Source organism: Ambystoma mexicanum, chromosome 5q (genome assembly GCF_040938575.1).
Source record: "Ambystoma mexicanum isolate Mex_15411 chromosome 5q, UKY_AmexF1_1, whole genome shotgun sequence".
Lineage (NCBI taxonomy): Eukaryota > Metazoa > Chordata > Amphibia > Caudata > Ambystomatidae > Ambystoma > Ambystoma mexicanum.
This window is the reverse complement of record NC_090933.1, coordinates 923,112,602-923,130,294: the sequence shown is the minus strand read 5'-3', so window position 1 is coordinate 923,130,294 and position 17,693 is coordinate 923,112,602. Positions and strand designations below refer to the sequence as shown.

Below are 17,693 nucleotides of genomic sequence, written 5' to 3'. Positions count from 1 at the left end.
GTCGCAGTCATCAGTGGGGTGGCTCTCACCGAGGCACCAAAGGCAGACGTCGTGCATGTCCGTCAGAGACATCTTGGAACCGCAGTCCCGACACTTCTTGAAGCCCGACTTTGGGGTAGCAGAAGACGAAGACATATTTTCGTATTAATCACGATATTCGAAGAACCGATTCACATGAGATAACCGAGGTGTGCCGAGATTTCGAAGCGAACACGTTCGCGGAAAAAATGGAACTGAGGCTACGGGCGTCGTGCGTCCTACTTAGAACATCCGGTGACGTCGGAGGAGATCCTTGAGGGAGCGTATCGACGTCATCGACGCAGGACGCCTACGCCGAAAAAGTTTCCGAAGGAGCACAGCTGTGGTAACTACCTGTAAAAGATGTGGAATACGTTGGAGGACACAATCCCCTCAGAAAGGAGAGTCTTGCAGTCGAATGGGCCGGCAAGTATTTTCACTTGTTCTTATACGGGAAAGCATTCACGGTCATTACGGACTATCAAGCCCTCTTGACAATTTACAGAGACCCAAGGCCAGGATGCCCCCCAGGATAGTCCAGTGGGGTCTGAGATTACAGGACTACAAATTTGACATTGTGCATCGCCCCAGAAAGGAAGAAAATCCACCGGACTATCTGTCTAGCCACCTCACAAGTCCAGCCCAGGTGTGACCATCCATCACAGATGCCTATATCAACCACATCATTCACCACCTACAGCCACTCCCAATAGACTGGGCCACCCTCGCAACTGCGTCAGAACAGGACCAGGCCCTTGCAATAGTAACACACTGCATCAAATCAGGTAAAACCTCACATCTGAAACACCAGGTCAGGCAAGAAAATGAGGCGGTGAAGGACGATATACGATGTATGGACCTGGCGAGAGACGAACTGACAGTTGTCGATGATCACATTGTCATGACGGGTGTAAAGTTACTGTTCCTGAGGCCCTATGGGCAAAGACAGTTGTGCTGGCACACGAAGGCCACCGGAGGTGGCATCTACAAAGCGCCTCTTCCGCCAAAAGGTTTTGTTCCACAAGCGTGACGCCATAGTGGAAGAGATTGTCGGCAAGTGCTCTGTATGCGCTCAAGTGGCTCAGCCTCCCCTTCCCAACCTGCTACAAATGTCTACACTACCAGAGAACGTTTGGGAAGAAATGGCGGTGGACTTCTTTAGACCGCTTAGCAACGGCACGTATGTACTCTTGCTAATCGACGAACACTCACGTTTGCCAGATGCTCAGCTAATCGACAGCACATCAGCCACATGCGTGACCCCGCAGAGAAGTGCATGCTGTCCACCTACGAATACCAAAAATCATGAAGTCGGACAATGGCCCTCCCTTCGCCAGCCAGGACTTTCAAACTTTGCACGATACATGGGGTTCCAGCACACCGCGCTGGCCTCAAGCCAACGGCACAGTTGAGAGATTTATGGCCAGCATCAAGGAGGACACTACAGAGAGCCACCATCCTCAACAAGCTGTTTCAACAAGCCCTACACCAGCTTCTGCATGAATACCGCCACACGCCACATAGTACCACCGGAGTCTGCCTCTCCGACCTGGTGTTTCGCAGACACGTCAAGACAAGACTCCCCGAGGGACACACCCAGCCACCTTCAACACCCCTGGAACAACGTGCGAGGACCAGGGACCAAGAGGAGAAGGAGAAAATTAACGACCAGGTGGATGCCCGACGAAGAGCCAGAGAGTGTGGCATAGAATCCGGGACTGTTTGTTGGTACGACAGCCAAAAGGCCGGAAGGAGGATGCCACGTTTACATCAGACTCCCTAATTGTGACCTGCAAAAAGGACACCAGGGTGGCAGCATGTGGAGACCGACAACGGGCCTTAACTAGGAACTCGTCGCACTTATAAGTTTACGGACACCCCACTCATCGCGTGGGATCACACGTACAAAAGTCAAGAGGACAGGCACTCCGATGAGCCATATCGAGGTGACGCCGAACAATCTGAAGAAGATGACAACAAGGGAGGAGAAACATTGTCGCCGCTGCCGATGCCACCTCTCCCCACGAGGCTGCAGAGATGTCACATAAAGCCCCAACGACGAGGAAATGGGCTGATAAAACTGTAAGTGATCTTTAACATTAAAAAGGGGGGATGTCATGTCGTGAGCATGTGCAACATGAAGTCCCCTCATCATTAGAGAGGACGGCCCACATTCGGGTCAAGAGACTGGGGAAGTGATGTTGGGGATAGGGAAGGGGGCGCGAACGGGATATGACGAGGGGGGAATAATTAGTTGCATAGAGGCAGTGAATAAACCAAGTTGTGCTACTGCACCTGTCTCATGTCGGTGTTGTTTTTTCACGCTCTACGTGTTTTGAGCGCTTGTCCCCCGAGATTCGGCGGCACGAGTCAACAGTGGGGACAAGAAACCTAAGTGTTATCCCTCTTGGGAGCTTTTGGGATGCTATACTTCAGTTTTGTGACTTCACACTAGTTACAGTAATTCTCCACATTTGCTACATCAGTGGAAAATGACATATAGCTCAAGACAGTGAGTACATGAGGAAACGACTTAATCCAAGAGCAAGCGAAAAAATAAAATAAATGGCAAACAAATACTAGCCAAATATAGAAAATAAACTAACACACTGTGTTGCAACATAGGAACTTGTATGCCACAACAGAAACCAGTACTGACATCATCAATAGGTTGTGTTAATAGTTAAAGTTGTGTCTAGGTTGATCACAAAAGTGTGCATCTAAGATCAGATTGTGGGCATTACTTGAATTAAAACTGATATGTGTAATACAGAAGAACCATTTGCTCATACCTTCTTCATAGCTGTATCAAGAAAGAACGATGATAATGGTATTAAAAGACCGCCTCAGTGGGGTCAATTCACAAAACTTCTCCAGCAGTGTACAGGACTTACTACTGAAAACGTAGTAGTTTAGTAATGTGCAAGTTACTCCGAATGTAGTGATTCAGCAACCCATGCTAAGGGGCAAAAAGGTACAAGCCTCAAAGGTGTATTCACAAATTTTAATAACTCGTGAACACGATTTAAAATGACACCTTAATTTTACAGGTACAAGTGTTAGACGCAAGGTAAAATAATTAAAGTGTACGCAACTGTGTGGCAAGTAGGAATATGTCCTGGACATTCTTTTGTAAAATCCATTTCATTTCCTCTGTGACATGAAGTAAGTTCCTCCATGTCAGACCATCAATCATAGATGTAAATTGGCCTTTTTGGTAAAACACCGATTTTCCGACAGAAGTTTGACTGGATTTCTTTCTGAGGGCCATATTGTGGTTTTAATTACAACCACTGGTAGTATATAAAAGAAGGTGTAAAACATGACGCACAATATATCCACAGGAATTGCACCTACACGTAAATCCGTATATTCCTTTAAAACATGTCTTTATTTAATTCATTATAACACTCTTAAAATGATCATATTACATAAAATTCATCATCCAACACACAAGATATAAAACATAAAAAAAGACTCAACTTTACAACACATAACAATCCCAAAAAATCGGGTTAAATCTGCTGATTTTTACATTGACTCCGTGTGGGACTCCACACTGAAGAAATTTCTTTTCAATATCAGTTTTATTAGTATTTCCTCAATAACCCAACTTGTACAAGTTTCTGTCCTAAGAGCACGTATTACTGTGGGACATTCATCAGGGGTACAGATGGTATGTGTTTGTATCTGAAGGTGGATTGTATCTCTTTCCTGGCACTTTCTAGTCGCTCTGGATATAGCTAAAAAATTGACACCTGTTGGATAGAAACAGCGTGTATTACTAACTTGTATGGTAGTTTTGTGTCTATTAAATAGACTACAAACATCATCACCCTGATCCAAAAAAGGGGTGTGAGGTAAATATCTTACTTGACATACCTTCTGAATTGTGGTGATAACTTCCACAAGCCTCACCAAATCGTAGATTTTGGTGACACACGACTTCCAAATGATTACAGGAGGTCGCTCACAAACTGCCTCTCAACTTCTATAAAAAGAAACACACAGATAGAATTCCTAAACTCATTTTCAACTCAGGTGAGGACTGTATATGATCTATTGTCTTTAAGTATCCAAGTCTTACTTACAGCACTTCCATGTAAATCAGGACTCCAGGTGAGGATGTGCCTCCAACTCGATAGATGGTAGGGTGGGACGGCAAAATTAAATCTCCCTGTGGAGTCAAAAGAGAACCAATGAGTTGTGGTAACCATTTGTCTCTGGACACTTTATTTAAAAAGTCCCCTTATGTAAGGGAACTTCAATCAAGAATAGGGTGAAAGTTCGCCCAAACTCTTAAAACTCTAGGGTTACGACCAATACTTAAATTCCAAGTACTCTTACAACCAAATTACTACGAAAGGTGATTGTATATCGAAGCTACGAGCCACTATATATACTATCCCTCTTACCACGTGTCGCTTGGAACTCTAAAGTTACGGCAAATACGACACAAAAATTGGATACCGGGACTTTTTTATGACTGGAGTACTGCTAAAGGTAATTATATATCTAAGTTGCGAGTCTGTACACACACTCCCTCTTACCTTGAAAAACCGAGTGTGGCCTCTGGATAGATCCCAGGTAAGAATACGCCACCTAACACTGAACCCAAAGCACTTTTCAAAATATTCATGTGACTCCGTCACGTTACACGAAAAACGTGCAGACGTCACGCGTATGAAATCGCGTAGTGACGTCATCACGTGTCGCGTAGTGTCCACAAATCGCGTGTGACAATGTCTAAGAAACTGTAACCAGAGGCGGGCATACTGAAGCTCACTCCCTAACACCCAAAGCTGTGGGGTACGTAATGAGGAAGGAATAAAGAGGAAAGATCATGAGGGGAAAAAAATGAGGGAAAAAAAATAATAAGGTAAAGAACATCGCTGACCGTGCCCCATAAGGTATCAAAACAATGTATTGTCATGGTAAGCTGTGATATAGTTTGTAAACATGAGTATAATCAGTAGAATTGTCAAATAAACACAATCACACAATCACCGAATTGCCATCTATTTTTCAAAGGTACAGTCTCAGCATCTGTTCAAACCCTTTTGTCAGCAGTATACGATCATATTACAAAATTGCAGAACAAAGCCATGACTTTTTCAAAGGTGCATCCAAAACATCTATTCCGCCCCTTGTTTCAAATATAATAATGAAAAACAACATTTGGCACGATGATGATATTACTACATTCTTAGATCAACTTCATAATCATCAATGTGAGGATCAGTAGACTTCAAACATGTATTCTAGGAAACTTCCTAACACCAATACATCTATATGTACAATTGTAAATAGAGACTAATAACAAGAATGACTGTATAGAGACGATGTCCCTTATGCATTGTGCCACTCTATATTCTCGTTTAAACCCTGGATATGGCTCTTAGTTTGGAAAATTAATTTTTGCTCCAGACTTAAAAGTTTCTTGTTAATCAAATCTTGTGTTTTACCTTTTATATGTTTCAAAATAGTCCAATAAAAGTCTGTACTTTTATGATTTTTTTCCAAAAAATGCTTCACGAGTGGTGCTTGTTCCACCTTATTTTTGATGCAACTCTTATGTTCAGTCATTCTTATTTTACATTTCCGATTGGTTTTACCAATATAGATGTATTGGCACGGGCATTTAATAACATATACAACATTCTCTGTATTACAGTTTGTATGCTCAGTAATGTTCCATTCTTTATTGAGACCTAAATCTACTTGGGTTGTTTTGGTGGTCTGTGCACACATGCTGCAATTGCCGCATGGATGATGTCCTACAACTGGAGGTAGATCCCACAGTCTTCTCTGTTGGGTTTCTCTGATTCTATTGTTTCCAATGTCGTTCCTCATCACTAGATTGCGTATCGTGGTACTCTTCTTGAATGCCACTAGTGGTTTAACCCTTTCCTTAGGCATCACCTTCTTCCAATTTTTGTTGATAATGGCTTTAATCTTATAGGATAGATTACTAAAAGTATTTACAAACACTAATGGATTCTCTTTACATGTCTTATTCTGGTGTAAATGGTGGTCAAATAGGGCTTCTCTGTTGTTATTAAATGCTCTCTTCGCTGCATCTTTAACTAGACGTTTGGGATATCCTCGGTTAGTCAGTTTCGTAATCAATTTGTTGGCACCTTCCTCATATGACTCTCTCGTACTGCTATTCCTCTTAATACGAAGAAATTGACCAAAGGGTAAATTATTCTTCACATGTTGGGCATGGTGACTAGAATAATGAAGAAGAGCATTTCTATCTGTTGCTTTGTTATAAGGTTTTATCAATAAGGTACCCTGATGATGGTATATCGAAATGTCCAGAAAATCAATCGTATCATTACTCATTTTCATAGTAAATTTAAGGTACCTATTTTGTGTGTTCAGCCATTTGTTGAATTCATTGGCTTCTTCTACACTGCCCTTCCAAATGACAAAAATGTCATCTATGTAACGCAGCCAACACACTATATTGTCTTGAAACGGGTTTAGACTGCGATATATGATGGTTTCTTCAAACATATTGACGTATAGATTAGCTAGATTAGGTGCCATAGCTGCACCCATGGCCGTCCCTTCAATTTGGACATAAAACTGTCCCATAAATTGAAAAAAATTGTTCGTCAACGCCATCTCTGTACACCACTTTATGAAAGAATTGGAAACCGGATGGTCATCTTCTCTTTTGAGGAGGGTTTCTTCTACAACCTCAAGTGTCGCTTGTTGGGGTATGTTGGTATATAAAGCCTGTATGTCCAGACATAATAATAGATTGATATCTGGATCAAACTGGCTACCCTCAATTCTCATTATGGCATCAGTGGTATCTTTTACATAGCTTCTCATGCTGGGTATGAAAGGTCGGAGATAGCAATCTGCGTATTTGGACAACGGTTCCAGCAGCGAATCGATACCAGAGACTATGGGTCTTCCGGGGGGGTTTCTTAGGTTTTTATGGATTTTGGGGAGTATGTAGAAGATTGGAATTCTACCATTCTCTCTCACAAGATATTCTCCTTCTTGTTTACTAATGAGTTTTAAATCCACTGCTTTAGTCACTTTGTCTCTAATGTTCGTAAGTAATTCATTACTGGGATCCTTATCTATTTTTTTGTAATGGTTAGTATTTGATAGTAGATTCAAACACTCTTCCACATATTGAGTTCTATCTAGAACTACTATTGCACCCCCTTTGTCAGCTTGTCGAATGATGATATTGGTATTCGACCCTAAAGATTTAAGAGTACTCTGTTCACTTTTGCTGAGGTTGGAATGTCTGGGGATGCCCATAGATTCCAATGCTCTTAACTCTTCTAATACCTTCTTTTCGAAAACAATAGATTCAGGGGAATACGAAGATGGGGGGGCACAGAAAATAGAAGGGTTTCTGAGGCCACTACAATTTTTTGAACCATTAAAGGCATTATTTTCAAAGAATTCTTTAAGGTGGACTTTTCTCATGAATTTTTGAAACTCCACTCTGAACTCAAATGGGTTATGATGTTTAGATATCACATAATTTAGACCTTTATTCAGTACACATTTTTCATGTTCAGTTAGAATGGTAGCGGAGAGATTAACTACCAACCCCTGTGACTCCGGGTCTGCATCCGGTCTGGGGCCCATTGTCTTTGTCCGCTGCCTCTTTCTAAAAAAGGCTGTCGTTGATCATTTCTACCTTGATAGTTACCCCTTGCACCCCTTCCTCTATTGGGTCTATTCTCGCTTTCCTTGCTGTTACCACTCGATCCTGTTCTACTATACTCCTCATTATCATCAGATCCTGCACTCGAACTGTATGAAGTATTTCTAAAACGTACTCTACGATTTGGCTGTTGGTTACGTCCAGGTTTTGGATCTCCAAACTTATAATCTTTGTTAGTATAAATAAAAGCCTTCTCATGTGAGAAATTCTGTACATCTTTCTTCATACGTTTCACTCGTTCTGTAATTGTTTCCATTTTGAAATCCTGCATTTCTTTTAGATGTTTGTCTAGACTAGTCTTAAAAGCCTCAACTTCAAATTTCTTCTTAATCTCTTCTTCCAATGATTTTAAATCCACTTCTATTTTTTTAGCAGTTTCCTGGGCTGTTTCTATTATTAGAATAAGCCAATCTCGACCACATTTATTAGAAATGTAACTCCATTTCAATTTAAAATCTTGGTTATCCAAAAATAATCTAGGTTCATTCCTGACAATCAATCCTTGTGGTAATGCCTGGTGCTTGACGTATTCTAACATGATGATGGCATGTAACTCAGTTCTTATGAGTCTTTTTCTTAATTGTGCAAGTTCATCCCATTGATCGTCTTTAGTGAGGATATCTAGGTCTTTGTCCAAGCCCATTATTGGTAGGGATTCTATCAATTTACGTACATATTCATCATTATATGCCAGGCATTTATCTGATTGAGACGCCATCATAACCGTGGTACACGGTGAGGGTATATACTGTGTGGTTCTTTTACAGAATCAAGAGAGAGTAAGGCTGTACAAGCCACCGAGACCAAATGGTCTCTAACTATATTTTTCTCAAACGGCAAAAACCATGCATTAATGGATCACAAAACACACTCCTTACCACATGGATAAGACTGGTAGTATATAAAAGAAGGTGTAAAACATGACGCACAATATATCCACAGGAATTGCACCTACACGTAAATCCGTATATTCCTTTAAAACATGTCTTTATTTAATTCATTATAACACTCTTAAAATGATCATATTACATAAAATTCATCATCCAACACACAAGATATAAAACATAAAAAAAGACTCAACTTTACAACACATAACAATCCCAAAAAATCGGGTTAAATCTGCTGATTTTTACATTGACTCCGTGTGGGACTCCACACTGAAGAAATTTCTTTTCAATATCAGTTTTATTAGTATTTCCTCAATAACCCAACTTGTACAAGTTTCTGTCCTAAGAGCACGTATTACTGTGGGACATTCATCAGGGGTACAGATGGTATGTGTTTGTATCTGAAGGTGGATTGTATCTCTTTCCTGGCACTTTCTAGTCGCTCTGGATATAGCTAAAAAATTGACACCTGTTGGATAGAAACAGCGTGTATTACTAACTTGTATGGTAGTTTTGTGTCTATTAAATAGACTACAAACATCATCACCCTGATCCAAAAAAGGGGTGTGAGGTAAATATCTTACTTGACATACCTTCTGAATTGTGGTGATAACTTCCACAAGCCTCACCAAATCGTAGATTTTGGTGACACACGACTTCCAAATGATTACAGGAGGTCGCTCACAAACTGCCTCTCAACTTCTATAAAAAGAAACACACAGATAGAATTCCTAAACTCATTTTCAACTCAGGTGAGGACTGTATATGATCTATTGTCTTTAAGTATCCAAGTCTTACTTACAGCACTTCCATGTAAATCAGGACTCCAGGTGAGGATGTGCCTCCAACTCGATAGATGGTAGGGTGGGACGGCAAAATTAAATCTCCCTGTGGAGTCAAAAGAGAACCAATGAGTTGTGGTAACCATTTGTCTCTGGACACTTTATTTAAAAAGTCCCCTTATGTAAGGGAACTTCAATCAAGAATAGGGTGAAAGTTCGCCCAAACTCTTAAAACTCTAGGGTTACGACCAATACTTAAATTCCAAGTACTCTTACAACCAAATTACTACGAAAGGTGATTGTATATCGAAGCTACGAGCCACTATATATACTATCCCTCTTACCACGTGTCGCTTGGAACTCTAAAGTTACGGCAAATACGACACAAAAATTGGATACCGGGACTTTTTTATGACTGGAGTACTGCTAAAGGTAATTATATATCTAAGTTGCGAGTCTGTACACACACTCCCTCTTACCTTGAAAAACCGAGTGTGGCCTCTGGATAGATCCCAGGTAAGAATACGCCACCTAACACTGAACCCAAAGCACTTTTCAAAATATTCATGTGACTCCGTCACGTTACACGAAAACCGTGCAGACGTCACGCGTATGAAATCGCGTAGTGACGTCATCACGTGTCGCGTAGTGTCCACAAATCGCGTGTGACAATGTCTAAGAAACTGTAACCAGAGGCGGGCATACTGAAGCTCACTCCCTAACACCCAAAGCTGTGGGGTACGTAATGAGGAAGGAATAAAGAGGAAAGATCATGAGGGGAAAAAAATGAGGGAAAAAAAATAATAAGGTAAAGAACATCGCTGACCGTGCCCCATAAGGTATCAAAACAATGTATTGTCATGGTAAGCTGTGATATAGTTTGTAAACATGAGTATAATCAGTAGAATTGTCAAATAAACACAATCACACAATCACCGAATTGCCATCTATTTTTCAAAGGTACAGTCTCAGCATCTGTTCAAACCCTTTTGTCAGCAGTATACGATCATATTACAAAATTGCAGAACAAAGCCATGACTTTTTCAAAGGTGCATCCAAAACATCTATTCCGCCCCTTGTTTCAAATATAATAATGAAAAACAACATTTGGCACGATGATGATATTACTACATTCTTAGATCAACTTCATAATCATCAATGTGAGGATCAGTAGACTTCAAACATGTATTCTAGGAAACTTCCTAACACCAATACATCTATATGTACAATTGTAAATAGAGACTAATAACAAGAATGACTGTATAGAGACGATGTCCCTTATGCATTGTGCCACTCTATATTCTCGTTTAAACCCTGGATATGGCTCTTAGTTTGGAAAATTAATTTTTGCTCCAGACTTAAAAGTTTCTTGTTAATCAAATCTTGTGTTTTACCTTTTATATATTTCAAAATAGTCCAATAAAAGTCTGTACTTTTATGATTTTTTTCCAAAAAATGCTTCACGAGTGGTGCTTGTTCCACCTTATTTTTGATGCAACTCTTATGTTCAGTCATTCTTATTTTACATTTCCGATTGGTTTTACCAATATAGATGTATTGGCACGGGCATTTAATAACATATACAACATTCTCTGTATTACAGTTTGTATGCTCAGTAATGTTCCATTCTTTATTGAGACCTAAATCTACTTGGGTTGTTTTGGTGGTCTGTGCACACATGCTGCAATTGCCGCATGGATGATGTCCTACAACTGGAGGTAGATCCCACAGTCTTCTCTGTTGGGTTTCTCTGATTCTATTGTTTCCAATGTCGTTCCTCATCACTAGATTGCGTATCGTGGTACTCTTCTTGAATGCCACTAGTGGTTTAACCCTTTCCTTAGGCATCACCTTCTTCCAATTTTTGTTGATAATGGCTTTAATCTTATAGGATAGATTACTAAAAGTATTTACAAACACTAATGGATTCTCTTTACATGTCTTATTCTGGTGTAAATGGTGGTCAAATAGGGCTTCTCTGTTGTTATTAAATGCTCTCTTCGCTGCATCTTTAACTAGACGTTTGGGATATCCTCGGTTAGTCAGTTTCGTAATCAATTTGTTGGCACCTTCCTCATATGACTCTCTCGTACTGCTATTCCTCTTAATACGAAGAAATTGACCAAAGGGTAAATTATTCTTCACATGTTGGGCATGGTGACTAGAATAATGAAGAAGAGCATTTCTATCTGTTGCTTTGTTATAAGGTTTTATCAATAAGGTACCCTGATGATGGTATATCGAAATGTCCAGAAAATCAATCGTATCATTACTCATTTTCATAGTAAATTTAAGGTACCTATTTTGTGTGTTCAGCCATTTGTTGAATTCATTGGCTTCTTCTACACTGCCCTTCCAAATGACAAAAATGTCATCTATGTAACGCAGCCAACACACTATATTGTCTTGAAACGGGTTTAGACTGCGATATATGATGGTTTCTTCAAACATATTGACGTATAGATTAGCTAGATTAGGTGCCATAGCTGCACCCATGGCCGTCCCTTCAATTTGGACATAAAACTGTCCCATAAATTGAAAAAAATTGTTCGTCAACGCCATCTCTGTACACCACTTTATGAAAGAATTGGAAACCGGATGGTCATCTTCTCTTTTGAGGAGGGTTTCTTCTACAACCTCAAGTGTCGCTTGTTGGGGTATGTTGGTATATAAAGCCTGTATGTCCAGACATAATAATAGATTGATATCTGGATCAAACTGGCTACCCTCAATTCTCATTATGGCATCAGTGGTATCTTTTACATAGCTTCTCATGCTGGGTATGAAAGGTCGGAGATAGCAATCTGCGTATTTGGACAACGGTTCCAGCAGCGAATCGATACCAGAGACTATGGGTCTTCCGGGGGGGTTTCTTAGGTTTTTATGGATTTTGGGGAGTATGTAGAAGATTGGAATTCTACCATTCTCTCTCACAAGATATTCTCCTTCTTGTTTACTAATGAGTTTTAAATCCACTGCTTTAGTCACTTTGTCTCTAATGTTCGTAAGTAATTCATTACTGGGATCCTTATCTATTTTTTTGTAATGGTTAGTATTTGATAGTAGATTCAAACACTCTTCCACATATTGAGTTCTATCTAGAACTACTATTGCACCCCCTTTGTCAGCTTGTCGAATGATGATATTGGTATTCGACCCTAAAGATTTAAGAGTACTCTGTTCACTTTTGCTGAGGTTGGAATGTCTGGGGATGCCCATAGATTCCAATGCTCTTAACTCTTCTAATACCTTCTTTTCGAAAACAATAGATTCAGGGGAATACGAAGATGGGGGGGCACAGAAAATAGAAGGGTTTCTGAGGCCACTACAATTTTTTGAACCATTAAAGGCATTATTTTCAAAGAATTCTTTAAGGTGGACTTTTCTCATGAATTTTTGAAACTCCACTCTGAACTCAAATGGGTTATGATGTTTAGATATCACATAATTTAGACCTTTATTCAGTACACATTTTTCATGTTCAGTTAGAATGGTAGCGGAGAGATTAACTACCAACCCCTGTGACTCCGGGTCTGCATCCGGTCTGGGGCCCATTGTCTTTGTCCGCTGCCTCTTTCTAAAAAAGGCTGTCGTTGATCATTTCTACCTTGATAGTTACCCCTTGCACCCCTTCCTCTATTGGGTCTATTCTCGCTTTCCTTGCTGTTACCACTCGATCCTGTTCTACTATACTCCTCATTATCATCAGATCCTGCACTCGAACTGTATGAAGTATTTCTAAAACGTACTCTACGATTTGGCTGTTGGTTACGTCCAGGTTTTGGATCTCCAAACTTATAATCTTTGTTAGTATAAATAAAAGCCTTCTCATGTGAGAAATTCTGTACATCTTTCTTCATACGTTTCACTCGTTCTGTAATTGTTTCCATTTTGAAATCCTGCATTTCTTTTAGATGTTTGTCTAGACTAGTCTTAAAAGCCTCAACTTCAAATTTCTTCTTAATCTCTTCTTCCAATGATTTTAAATCCACTTCTATTTTTTTAGCAGTTTCCTGGGCTGTTTCTATTATTAGAATAAGCCAATCTCGACCACATTTATTAGAAATGTAACTCCATTTCAATTTAAAATCTTGGTTATCCAAAAATAATCTAGGTTCATTCCTGACAATCAATCCTTGTGGTAATGCCTGGTGCTTGACGTATTCTAACATGATGATGGCATGTAACTCAGTTCTTATGAGTCTTTTTCTTAATTGTGCAAGTTCATCCCATTGATCGTCTTTAGTGAGGATATCTAGGTCTTTGTCCAAGCCCATTATTGGTAGGGATTCTATCAATTTACGTACATATTCATCATTATATGCCAGGCATTTATCTGATTGAGACGCCATCATAACCGTGGTACACGGTGAGGGTATATACTGTGTGGTTCTTTTACAGAATCAAGAGAGAGTAAGGCTGTACAAGCCACCGAGACCAAATGGTCTCTAACTATATTTTTCTCAAACGGCAAAAACCATGCATTAATGGATCACAAAACACACTCCTTACCACATGGATAAGACTGGTAGTATATAAAAGAAGGTGTAAAACATGACGCACAATATATCCACAGGAATTGCACCTACACGTAAATCCGTATATTCCTTTAAAACATGTCTTTATTTAATTCATTATAACACTCTTAAAATGATCATATTACATAAAATTCATCATCCAACACACAAGATATAAAACATAAAAAAAGACTCAACTTTACAACACATAACAATCATAAAGTGGTGTACAGAGATGGCGTTGACGAACAATTTTTTTCAATTTATGGGACAGTTTTATGTCCAAATTGAAGGGACGGCCATGGGTGCAGCTATGGCACCTAATCTAGCTAATCTATACGTCAATATGTTTGAAGAAACCATCATATATCGCAGTCTAAACCCGTTTCAAGACAATATAGTGTGTTGGCTGCGTTACATAGATGACATTTTTGTCATTTGGAAGGGCAGTGTAGAAGAAGCCAATGAATTCAACAAATGGCTGAACACACAAAATAGGTACCTTAAATTTACTATGAAAATGAGTAATGATACGATTGATTTTCTGGACATTTCGATATACCATCATCAGGGTACCTTATTGATAAAACCTTATAACAAAGCAACAGATAGAAATGCTCTTCTTCATTATTCTAGTCACCATGCCCAACATGTGAAGAATAATTTACCCTTTGGTCAATTTCTTCGTATTAAGAGGAATAGCAGTACGAGAGAGTCATATGAGGAAGGTGCCAACAAATTGATTACGAAACTGACTAACCGAGGATATCCCAAACGTCTAGTTAAAGATGCAGCGAAGAGAGCATTTAATAACAACAGAGAAGCCCTATTTGACCACCATTTACACCAGAATAAGACATGTAAAGAGAATCCATTAGTGTTTGTAAATACTTTTAGTAATCTATCCTATAAGATTAAAGCCATTATCAACAAAAATTGGAAGAAGGTGATGCCTAAGGAAAGGGTTAAACCACTAGTGGCATTCAAGAAGAGTACCACGATACGCAATCTAGTGATGAGGAACGACATTGGAAACAATAGAATCAGAGAAACCCAACAGAGAAGACTGTGGGATCTACCTCCAGTTGTAGGACATCATCCATGCGGCAATTGCAGCATGTGTGCACAGACCACCAAAACAACCCAAGTAGATTTAGGTCTCAATAAAGAATGGAACATTACTGAGCATACAAACTGTAATACAGAGAATGTTGTATATGTTATTAAATGCCCGTGCCAATACATCTATATTGGTAAAACCAATCGGAAATGTAAAATAAGAATGACTGAACATAAGAGTTGCATCAAAAATAAGGTGGAACAAGCACCACTCGTGAAGCATTTTTTGGAAAAAAATCATAAAAGTACAGACTTTTATTGGACTATTTTGAAACATATAAAAGGTAAAACACAAGATTTGATTAACAAGAAACTTTTAAGTCTGGAGCAAAAATTAATTTTCCAAACTAAGAGCCATATCCAGGGTTTAAACGAGAATATAGAGTGGCACAATGCATAAGGGACATCGCCTCTATACAGTCATTCTTGTTATTAGTCTCTATTTACAATTGTACATATAGATGTATTGGTGTTAGGAAGTTTCCTAGAATACATGTTTGAAGTCTACTGATCCTCACATTGATGATTATGAAGTTGATCTAAGAATGTAGTAATATCATCATCGTGCCAAATGTTGTTTTTCATTATTATATTTGAAACAAGGGGCGGAATAGATGTTTTGGATGCACCTTTGAAAAAGTCATGGCTTTGTTCTGCAATTTTGTAATATGATCGTATACTGCTGACAAAAGGGTTTGAACAGATGCTGAGACTGTACCTTTGAAAAATAGATGGCAATTCGGTGATTGTGTGATTGTGTTTATTTGACAATTCTACTGATTATACTCATGTTTACAAACTATATCACAGCTTACCATGACAATACATTGTTTTGATACCTTATGGGGCACGGTCAGCGATGTTCTTTACCTTATTATTTTTTTTCCCTCATTTTTTTCCCCTCATGATCTTTCCTCTTTATTCCTTCCTCATTACGTACCCCACAGCTTTGGGTGTTAGGGAGTGAGCTTCAGTATGCCCGCCTCTGGTTACAGTTTCTTAGACATTGTCACACGCGATTTGTGGACACTACGCGACACGTGATGACGTCACTACGCGATTTCATACGCGTGACGTCTGCACGGTTTTCGTGTAACGTGACGGAGTCACATGAATATTTTGAAAAGTGCTTTGGGTTCAGTGTTAGGTGGCGTATTCTTACCTGGGATCTATCCAGAGGCCACACTCGGTTTTTCAAGGTAAGAGGGAGTGTGTGTACAGACTCGCAACTTAGATATATAATTACCTTTAGCAGTACTCCAGTCATAAAAAAGTCCCGGTATCCAATTTTTGTGTCGTATTTGCCGTAACTTTAGAGTTCCAAGCGACACGTGGTAAGAGGGATAGTATATATAGTGGCTCGTAGCTTCGATATACAATCACCTTTCGTAGTAATTTGGTTGTAAGAGTACTTGGAATTTAAGTATTGGTCGTAACCCTAGAGTTTTAAGAGTTTGGGCGAACTTTCACCCTATTCTTGATTGAAGTTCCCTTACATAAGGGGACTTTTTAAATAAAGTGTCCAGAGACAAATGGTTACCACAACTCATTGGTTCTCTTTTGACTCCACAGGGAGATTTAATTTTGCCGTCCCACCCTACCATCTATCGAGTTGGAGGCACATCCTCACCTGGAGTCCTGATTTACATGGAAGTGCTGTAAGTAAGACTTGGATACTTAAAGACAATAGATCATATACAGTCCTCACCTGAGTTGAAAATGAGTTTAGGAATTCTATCTGTGTGTTTCTTTTTATAGAAGTTGAGAGGCAGTTTGTGAGCGACCTCCTGTAATCATTTGGAAGTCGTGTGTCACCAAAATCTACGATTTGGTGAGGCTTGTGGAAGTTATCACCACAATTCAGAAGGTATGTCAAGTAAGATATTTACCTCACACCCCTTTTTTGGATCAGGGTGATGATGTTTGTAGTCTATTTAATAGACACAAAACTACCATACAAGTTAGTAATACACGCTGTTTCTATCCAACAGGTGTCAATTTTTTAGCTATATCCAGAGCGACTAGAAAGTGCCAGGAAAGAGATACAATCCACCTTCAGATACAAACACATACCATCTGTACCCCTGATGAATGTCCCACAGTAATACGTGCTCTTAGGACAGAAACTTGTACAAGTTGGGTTATTGAGGAAATACTAATAAAACTGATATTGAAAAGAAATTTCTTCAGTGTGGAGTCCCACACGGAGTCAATGTAAAAATCAGCAGATTTAACCCGATTTTTTGGGATTGTTATGTGTTGTAAAGTTGAGTCTTTTTTTATGTTTTATATCTTGTGTGTTGGATGATGAATTTTATGTAATATGATCATTTTAAGAGTGTTATAATGAATTAAATAAAGACATGTTTTAAAGGAATATACGGATTTACGTGTAGGTGCAATTCCTGTGGATATATTGTGCGTCATGTTTTACACCTTCTTTTATATACTACCAGTCTTATCCATGTGGTAAGGAGTGTGTTTTGTGATCCATTAATGCATGGTTTTTGCCGTTTGAGAAAAATATAGTTAGAGACCATTTGGTCTCGGTGGCTTGTACAGCCTTACTCTCTCTTGATTCTGTAAAAGAACCACACAGTATATACCCTCACCGTGTACCACGGTTATGATGGCGTCTCAATCAGATAAATGCCTGGCATATAAT

General features: G+C 39.4%; 1 protein-coding gene and 1 long non-coding RNA gene across 2 annotated transcripts in view; both read right to left on the bottom strand.

Annotated features, from left to right (window-relative positions):
* The window catches only part of SPAG1 (sperm associated antigen 1), a 1,725,603-nt gene that overhangs the window by 1,278,054 nt on the left and 429,856 nt on the right, over positions 1 to 17,693 (bottom strand). The gene's annotated exons all lie outside the window — the stretch shown is intronic.
* On the bottom strand, positions 3,522 to 4,196 carry LOC138497779 (uncharacterized). Its single transcript, XR_011278643.1, has 3 exons — positions 4,110 to 4,196; positions 3,901 to 4,009; positions 3,522 to 3,776 (listed from the first exon to the last, which is right to left on the bottom strand). It is a non-coding gene; the product is annotated as an uncharacterized lncRNA (long non-coding RNA).